The 10404-nt window shown below is 36.5% G+C and overlaps 1 long non-coding RNA gene across 1 annotated transcript; it reads left to right on the top strand.

The window, feature by feature from the left end:
• The first annotated feature begins 7525 nt into the window (after positions 1-7525).
• Positions 7526-9693, top strand: LOC140631618 (uncharacterized). The gene is made up of 2 exons (XR_012029144.1): positions 7526-7729; positions 9544-9693. It is a non-coding gene; the product is annotated as an uncharacterized lncRNA (long non-coding RNA).
• Positions 9694-10404: the final 711 nt, after the last annotated feature.

Below are 10404 nucleotides of genomic sequence, written 5' to 3'. Positions count from 1 at the left end.
TCTTAGTCCAGCTAGAAGGACCTTAAAGGGTAGAATAAATTCTTCCACCTCAACAGACACTAAGCCTCAAAATGTCTAGGAGGCACTGTCACCATAAGAAGTCAAAGTACTTATTGAATCCTCTAGAAATTACCTACTTTGGTTTAGCAACATTCTTACCAGTTGAAAAACAGGAAGTCAATGTTCTTTCCTCATTATTTTATCAGAGAATAGTTTTCTTGGCCCTTATTTGATCTAAAAAAGACTATGATGAAACAACACATTGATGGAAGAGGGAAATGGCTTGAAGAATATTCTAACAAGCCCCATACAACCCTACATCAACCCCAGGATCCTTTGTGTATCAAATAATTTGCTGCAAAAAACCAAATGACTTTGAGTACATGCCATTTTCTTACAACTGGAAAAATAACAAGAAGAAGCAGTCTGCTATATGATTCAAATCCAATTCAATACATTGTATTTTCATTCCTAACTACCCTCCATTAGCTCTGATATTTTCAGAGTCAGTGGAAAAGCAAAAACTACACATTTTGCTTACAGTACTCTCTACTTTTTCTTTAGAAAAATAATTAACTGTTCAAAGAGATTTCCTGAGAAATTCAACTCCAAGAATTGTTCCTTTACCAAATGACCACGCCCTCTGTAATGGCGCAGGATGACCACGCCATCCCACAGCAGGCTGTGGATGATTTGTCAATTAGGAACAACAACAAAAACTCAAAACAAACAAACAAACCCCCCATGATTCTTCACATTGCTTGTTTCCAGATGGTAAACAAAATAAGCAAGTCTCAGAATCAGGACACATTTTAATCAGACTAAAAAATGAAAGTTGGGGAGGAGGGGCCCTGGTTGGCTTAGTCAGTAGAGCATATGACTCTTGATCTTGGGGTCAAACCTGACATTGGGCATATACCATACTTCTAAATAGATACATCGATAGATGATAGATAGATAGATAGATAGATAGATAGATAGATAGATAGATGACAGGTTATGTTATGGCATTTTCTTTCTTTTCTTTCTTTTTTTTAGATTTTATTTAGAGAGAGAGAGCATAAGCAGGGGGAGGGGCAGATAGAGAGAGAGAGAATCCCAGCAGTCTCTGTATTGAGCACAGAGCTGATGTGGGGCTCAATTCCATGAGCCTGAGATCATGACCTGAGCCAAAATCAAGAGTCAGATGCTTAACTGATTGAGCTACCAAGGTGCCCCTGTAGCATTTTCAACAAGTAAATAACAGCTCTTCTAATTTTATAATAGTGGATATAACAAAAGTAAAACTAAAGTGGTTCCAATGATCTTACCAGATTAAATGTGCTGAATCAGTGTTTCAAGGTGTGCCCAGCCATCTATTTCCCATGAGTAATTAAAAAAACTGAGTTGCAAGACAAGACTTCCATGGACTGTTCTCTTGACTAGCTATTTTTGGAATTTGTATATCTTTGTGTATGCAAATTCCAGAAAGAATGTAAACAACAGGTTTTCATTCACTCTTGAAAACTTCCAGTTTCATTAGAGAGACCACATCAACAAATACAGAGAGAATGGACATAAAGAACATGTTCTGTCAATATTCACTGTACTAATTTAGAGAATTTATACTTGATATGAATATCTACACAATGCTATCTGTCTGATAATACTACACCAGTGGAAAAGAATCTCCTTTTAGAGCTGGCTTGTATTTTATGAAGTTATTGCAACAGTCACAGTTGTTCTAGAATATATTTTGAAGTCATAGTGACCACAAGTACTGGCTTTTATGTAGATGCTGCAACTATTATTGCTCTAGGATCTCATTTACCTCAGCCACTGTAGCTTTATTATCTGACTTTTTTTTTATCCATTATAATAACATGCACATCCCAGAGTAATACCATAGCCCAGTGTCAAATACCATACTTCAGCATTCAGCAAGCATGTCTATTATACTGTGACCAATGACTTTAAAATAATAATAATAATAATAATAATAATTAATAATAATAATACCGTCTGAATGATATATAGGAGATCGAAAACATCTCCAGAGTTGCAACAGCCCATTTGAGTACATATAGTATAGATTGTTTTCCACTCACGAAGCATATTCTGAGGAACAGTAAGTGAATTCAAAGAGGACAGAAAGGAAAAAAAAAAACATTTTAGAATTTGCTTATCTTTGAAACAACCGACAAATGTGAGAGCCTGCTACAGACAAGGTGCTGAAGGGCTAAGAGCATCTTCACTGCCTTCCAGAAGCCTAGAATATAGACTAGTTAAATTGATGGAGCTATACTCTGCACATAAATCTACATGATCTATTTCACCAAGCAGACAAACTTTTGTTCCTGGGCAGCTTTCTTAGAACTATGTCTGAGGACCAATTTATTCTTTCTTAGTAGGTTTCTATTCTTTCTTTGAATTCTCAGCAATACTAATCTAATTAGCAGGGAAGCCAGGACCAAATATTAATGAGATAATTATGATGTTTTCTTACACCAGGCAACCAGGGACTTCTGGTAAAGACCAGTACGATGAAAAGCAGGAGGACAAGAGTACAATGTTGGTTTCCAGAAATAACCTATGCCCTCTGCTATCTCTGTTTAAGAAGCAGAATCTAATAGCAAGCATCACAAAAAACAACAGCATGCAACAATGTAGGGGAAAACAATTAGCATAAGGCCCTGGGAAGAAAAAACTACTTGGTCAAAGTCTTCTCTAACATGGAAACCTAGTTTATGGAATTTTCTGCACATACTCTGGTAAATAGTCCCTATAACTAAAGTATGTTTTTTAAAATAACTTTTTTTCTCACTCTGAATGAAGCAAGATCACAAAATTTAAAGCATGCTACCACAATACCACTCAGATATACATAGGCATTTTAATTTCTAATTTTTTTCTTTAAATAATGTCTATCCCTTTAGGCCAAGATATTAGTTAGCAGACAAAAAGAGACAAAATGTCTGATTTAATGTAATGCTTAATTAATCAAATAATTTATATATACTTCTCCAAAATGATGAGTGGATTTGGGCATAAGAAATGTGTAGCTTGGAGTACCTGGGTGGCTTAGTTGGTTAGTTGGTTAAGCATCTGACTCTTGATCTCAGGGTCTCAAGCTCATGAGTTCAAGCCCCACACTGGATTTCACACTGGATGTATACCCTACTCAAAAAAAAAAATGTGTGTGTATATATATATATATATATATATATATATATACACACACATATATGATTTACACTCCTTTATGATGTGAATCCTCAGGGAAGTTCTGGCTCCAAATGGTACCTAGCATGATGCCCCTTGTTAACAGGAGTTTATATGAGAATGTCAAAATATATCTAGACTTGTAAGCAAAGGCTAGGTGATATAAAGCATTGTCTGCCATGCTTCATGTCTAATACTTTAGTTAGGGAGGTGTTGAATTGTTATAAGCAGAAGACAAAATTAGCATTTAGAAAATCATTCTAGAACCATATGAAAACTTAATTGGAAATTTTTTAGAAGACTTACAATAATCTAGTTAAGAAATAATAAAGTCATAAAGTAATGCAGCAGCAAAGAGAATGAGATGGATTTGAAAATTATTAATGTCACAAGAGAAAGGTCCTGGCATCTAATGGATTGTGTGTGATTAGAAAGGAGAAAAAAGATGAGACGTTTCTGGCATAAGGGAGAAAATATAGGAAGATGAGCAGGTTCTGGAGAGGAGGATGATTATTCCCAATTTGTAATTAATATTTTAATATGACCAGCACCGAATTAAAACTAGTCTCAAAGAAATAGAGTTTGGATAGGGAGGAGAGGAAGGGAGAAGACAGATCGAAGGCGAGTCAGAAAAGTGCAATATGTTTCCCGGGATCCTCGAATCCTCAATTTCATACTCTCACTTATTATGCATATCATCAAATTCTATCGATCTTCTCCCAATCAGAAGCCTAGGATGCTTTTTAGTCCTCTATATTTCAACTGAGCCTTATATTCAATCTATTGATATCACAGGGGAATAAGTATTACTCTGTGCCCAGAGAAAGCACATAACTGCAATGTATCTTGAACATATCATTCAACGTCCACCCTACGCCTCCATAAATCTGTTTTTAGAGTTTGACTTTCATCAAGGGCCAATGTGAAAAACCACTGGATGTGTAATCCATATGGATTTTTAATTTTTTTATAAGTATTTTTAAAATTTATTTATTCAGAGAGAGAGAGAGACTGAGAGGCAGAGACACAGACAGAGGGAGAAGCGGGCTCCATGCAGGGAGACTGATGCGGGACTCGATCCCAGGTCTCCAGGACCAGACCCCGGACTGCAGGCGGCGCTAAACCGCTGCGCCACCGAGGGTGCCCGGATTTTTAATTTTTTAAAATACTATTATGTGCATAATTTTGTGTTTTAATATACTGATAGACTTGTCCCACCTATAAGTTGAAATTCATAATTTTGCAATTCAACACTATCTGTAAAAAACATCATGATACATTCACCTGAGATCAAAGGGACAGGAAAAAGCTGTTTCTTTTAAAAGCTGTTTCTTTTCTTTTAATATGGTCAAGCAATGAGAACTACACTACTATCATCTAGTTTCTATCTTGCCTGAGCTACCCAGATTAGTTTGGGTTTAATTATTATTACTATTCCTAATCTTAAATTTGTTTTATTTTTGCCTCTCTTCTTCATGCTTCTGTTCTTCAAGTTTATATAACTTAAAGTTTTACTTTTATTCTATGTTACTGTGCCTCATCTGTCTGTGTCATGTTCTCACTATTAGTCAACTTACACCCCTTTAAAAACTACTGGAGATCCTGGAATTGTGTCTACTGCTGAGGGCTTCCTAGAGTTCTCATGCTACATAAATATTTTGGTGGGATCCTTTTTTTCCCTCCTCAAAAGCAACATCAAATCTCCCGTTGCTGGGAAATGGTGCTTTTTCCTATTATTGGAATCAATGAGTCAAGGCATATGTCTTTAATGGAGGTTTTGGCAAGCATGATATTATAGTTATTATTAGATGGACAGAAGTAAACTGAACAGTTTGTTTTCTGTGCTGTAAATACAAATCTATGGTTTAAATCAAACACTGCAGTTTATAATGTGGAAGAAATATTTACATGGAAAAAAAGCACTAATCGATGTGTAACATTAAGAAAATGTAAGTTTTACAAATTCTAAGAGCCAAAATATTTCACAGATCACAAGAAAAGTAAGAACAAAGAAACTCAAAGAAAGTATATAAACCCATGTTAGGAAATGTGCTCTACCATCAAAGAGTCTGGTTCAGTTAGTTTCTTCTGGTTGTAAGGAAAAGACGACTTACTTTAGTTATCCCAAATAATAAAGGAATGCTTGGGATGGTGAGGAGATGTACTGTATGAATATAAATGCACAGTAATCCAGGAAAAGTCAAACAACTAGAGTAAGATCCATCATAGAGCCAGGCTACAAAAATCTTCACCTACAGCCTGGACACCAAGTCTATAAATATAGTCAAATACATTATCAATATTGCATTACAATGCATCATGAAATAATACTCTTTTCAGACTTTATGGCTACCCTGCACTGATTTGTTACTAATATCTCTGCTTGCCTTTTTCTATCCTGTCACTAATTTCTTTTTTTTTTTTTTAAAGATTTTTTTAATTTTTATTTATTTATGATAGTCACAGAGAGAGAGAGAGAGAGGCAGAGACACAGGCAGAGGGAGAAGCAGGCTCCATGCACCGGGAGCCTGACGTGGGATTCGATCCCCGGTCTCCAGGATCTCGCCCTGGGCCAAAGGCAGGCGCTAAACCACCGCGCCACCCAGGGATCCCTGTCACTAATTTCTTGATTTCTTTTTCACCTTCATATATTTTCTTAAGTTTCTCCTTAATACTTCTTGCTTTCTTCTAACTCCAGCTTGACCCTGACTTATGACTTCAATGACAAACCTTAATTATCTCTATATGCCCTTGGATTACCTTCCACTTCTCTCTGTATTTCCCTAATTTTGTCCAAACATGAAAAATCTGTTTGGCTTATACATCTTTTTGCACCAAGCCAATATAGGTCATTGGTCAGTCTCTGGATTTTGGTAGGGAAGACTATGAGGTCACATAGTCCTCCTACACCTACTAGATGAGCTACAGTAAAGAAGTTTCACTTAGGAAGGATCAAGGGCATGGCACCAAGATTGGTGGATTGAATATCCAGCTCTATAAATAAATTTATGAGATGAGAAAATGACAGTTCTACCACTTTGCTCCTTCTAAAAAAAAAAAAATCATCTTTTAGGCAGATTTCCCTGGTACTCAACATGGACTTCCAGAATGAATACATATAGCCTAATCAAAATAATCAATAAATCAAGGTACATGTCTCTAATGAGAACAAACTGCTGCCTTAAAAAAAAATGTCATATATATATTCCAAACTTAAATGCAAGTGGATTGCTGATTATTGGGTGCTGTTCCTTATCCTCACCACCCTCCTTTTGAATGTCATAATCTCTTGCTGTAACTGATCACCTCTATGGGTATTATTACTCAACTCCTAATACATCCATTATAACTAATTTCAATTGCACGGCTTGCTTCTTAAAGGTTTCAAGTACTTTTGGAACAAAATATTCTTTTTTCAAAATACTAAAAGGGTGAAAGATAAATATATTTCATGAATACAGACTAACAAGATGTATAGTTACAACCAAAAGTTCATTGAAAGCAGGGACTGTCTCTCTTGTTCATTTCTCTTCCTCACACACTAGTATGATGTCTACATAGTATGTGCTCAATATATTTTTCAAAATAAATAAAAAATCAATAAACCAATGAACACCACAACTATTTCTCCATAACTTCTAAACTGTGGAAAGAATGGAGTTCAGAATCTAGTAAGTACTGCTTTTTGAATAGTATTAAAAAGTGTCTCTAGATTCCATAGAATTCCTGCATAGAAAACTAGAAATGAAACAGGTTTAGACATGTCTTCTAATTAAAATTATGTTCCTAGATAAAAGAAAAAAATACTATGTAGACGCTAGTAGGAAAAATATATTTATTTGTTCTCAGCCTACGGTAGATTTTATATTATTTATTTATTCCATCCCCCCCAAAAAATTTATTCCTAAATATAGCTTCTCAAATAGGCAAAGCTTGATGCTTACTGTTTTGTGTTCTCAAATAGAGAGTCTCTGGTGATAGGACTCCTTGCCTCTTTCTGAGGAGGGAAGATTCTGAAAAATAGCCATTAAAACCTTCATATCCCAGCACCGGACCAATGCCCCAACAGGAGTTAGCTTCCCTGGGAACTGAGTTTGTAGGAAATAGTCCTTGCTCCAATTACCCCTCTCATCTCACTTGGCAACACAGTAATCAGATTTCTAAGCTCATCTTTACTCTCTTAAATATGAAGAACAAAAGGCAGAAAACCCACAGAATATTATGCATGACTCATTTTCAACTTTGTGTGAATAATTTGGCACAAAGGCATAATTTTGCTATTAAGGAGGAATATTTACATGTGTTTTCTCCTCATTCAGTTGAGCACCCAAATGACAGACTGATTGCTCTGAACAATGCTGCTGCCTTCCTCCCATGCTTGTTATCATTATTTGAAATCACAGAAAGCCACTGATTCACCAACTGAATCACACTCATAATGACCAAAATTCTAGAAGCTTGTTCCCTGGGACACAGGGGCTGGATTCTTTCTACCTCTGCTGTGACAACTCTGATGCCAGCTCAAATGGTAAGGTTTGCAGGAACTCTTTAGTCTCTTCCTTCAAATTAAAAAATAAACCTCGCCATTTTGCTCTTAACGAAGAACAATCTCTTTGCTAAATAAGCTTTTCTTTGTCTTTTAGCGATAAGCCACAATCTTTTGTACGGGGTAAGACCAATGGTTATCAAGAGATTCCTTCTCATGTGTATTAATGGTATCCTCCCTGGTTTGAAGAACTGCGTGCATTGTTTCTGCCCAGTTTATGTATCATTTTTAAACAGTGTTGCCCTGAGCCACTAAGGGTTAGTCCCGGAGGACTAGAGGGTAGCCTACAAAGCCACAAGACCCTCCTACCAGACATCTCACCTATCCCTCATCCTTCAACCAGGGAAGCTGGGCTTGATCTATTCTATATGTAGAATTTCTTTTTTTTTTTTTAAGATATTTATTTATTTATTTATTTATTTATTTATTTATTTATTTATGAGAGAGACAGAGAGAGAGAGAGGCAGAGACACAGGCAGAGGGAGAAGCAGGCTCCAGCTCCATGCAGGGAGCCCAACGTGGGACTCGATCCCGGGTCTCCAGGATCACATCCCTGGCTGCAGGCAATGCTAAACCACTGAGCCACCCAGGCTGCCCTATCTGTAGAATTTCTACATGATGTTTCATTTGAAAAAATTCAAAGCCTTTAAAAAGATTAAAAACCAGTGTTGTGGGGGAATGAGCACTGAACTAGGAATTAGGGTATATTCATTCTAGTCCTGCTTCTGTCCCTAATTAGCCAATAGACTGTCAGGAGTCACTGTACCTTTTTAAAGCCTGACCCTCCTGCTGTGGAATTGAGGCTAATAGAATTCAAGCTAGACCCTATGAAGGTGAGAGAGTCCCTCAAAAGTTCTCAGGATTGACCTCGAAAAGGAAGGGTGAGGACTGCCATCTTTTTCCCAACTTTACTTCAAACAGTGCAACTCTGCTGTAGATATATATATATATATGATAGAATGTTTCCATGTAAAATTTGAACTTTAAAAAAGCTTTAAAAATTTGAAAACATTCAATTCTGTATTAATGTACTCTTCATTCTGACATTCTATTGTTCTATAATTTCTATTTTCTATGTTCCATTGATTAAGAAACAAAACACTTTACAATGACTTTTTATTCGTATACTATGCTATTTGTGGATGTTAATAACATCGATGCAATAAAATATAACACATGCATATGTATAACACCATTCTTTTTCTGGATACTCAGAATATACATATAAATTCACATATATATATCTAAATTCACACTCAAATTCATAATCACATATATGTGTATATGTGTGTAACCTTTTTGTCTGGTCAATATTAACATTTTCTACATTGTGTTCCATGGAATACTCTTCTGGGATTTAGTAGTAAGCATGGCATGAAAAAAAAATGTCCTGTTGAAATGAATTTGGGATACTGTGCATATTTAATTTCTTTATAGGTAACACACAATGCACACACACATTTCAGGCTCCAAAAAAAGAAACTTCAGGGAAAAATCTGTTTGATTTGGTTTAATACAGAATTTACCAAACTTGTTTTAGTGGGACACTCTGTCATCAATATATCTATTGAATTTACTTGAACCATGGTTCTGAAACAAACTGAAAATAATAATATTGTGATTTTCCAGTGTTATGGACTGAATGTGTCCTCTCAAAAGTTTATGCTGAAGTCCTAACCCCTTTGGGAGATAATTAGATTTGGATGATGTCATGAAGGTAGTGCTTTCATTATGGGATTAGTGGCCTTATAAGAAGAGGAAGAGACACCAGAGCTCTTTCTCCCCTTCTCCACTAGCACAAAGAAAAAACCATGGGAGCCCATAAAGAGATGGTGGCCTTCTGCAAGCCTGAAAGAGGACTCTCACCAAGAACTGAATCTGCTGGCACCCTGATCTTGGACTTCCCAGCTCCTGAAATCGTGAGAAATAAATGTCTGTTGTTTAAACCACCTAGTCTATAGTGTTTTGTTGCAGCAGCCTGAGCAGACTGAGACATCCAGGTAAGAAAATTAGGGTCTGACTGATGCACAACTTACTGACAAAACTAGCATTCTAATTTCTACCTATAAAATCTATTTGAAAACTCCAGTCAAGATAGTGAATTAACTTCATATCTTGACATACTCTTTTTCTTCCAAAGGAATAACTGAAAAATGTAGAACAAGAAAATCCAAAATATATAACCAGGCTTAAAAACAAAATAAACATTGTTATGGACTAGAATTGGAACAGAAACCCAAAGCAAGGAATATGGCTAAAGCCCAGAGTCTCCAGGGTTTGTAGTCTGGAAACAGGCAGAGGCAGTTGAGATGACAGTGATGGGAGAACATAAGATTCATAGCAGACAAGGGATAGGATCCAGACTCACTACTTAAAGCCAGGTGCTGGCATGGAACTACTAACTCCTGTCCATCCTCCCCTCCTCATTGCTCATAGAAAGAGGTTGATAAAACTACTTTCATCCAGAGCCCAAGGCATTATAAACTGTGGACTGAGCAGAGCTGGTTAACAAAGCATGACCCCATGCTCAGGAACTGGCTCCCAGACTGATCTGCACTATATCAAATCTCAGAACAAAGCAGGAGCTCCAATCCATTAAAACTTGATTCTAGACTGGAGGCCCTGAGACCTGGATGGAGACAACAGAGAAAACCAGT

The sequence above is a fragment of the Canis lupus genome, chromosome 4, assembly GCF_048164855.1.
Source record: "Canis lupus baileyi chromosome 4, mCanLup2.hap1, whole genome shotgun sequence".
Lineage (NCBI taxonomy): Eukaryota > Metazoa > Chordata > Mammalia > Carnivora > Canidae > Canis > Canis lupus.
The sequence above is the reverse complement of the archived record's forward strand: the minus strand, read 5'-3'. Positions and strand labels throughout refer to the sequence as shown.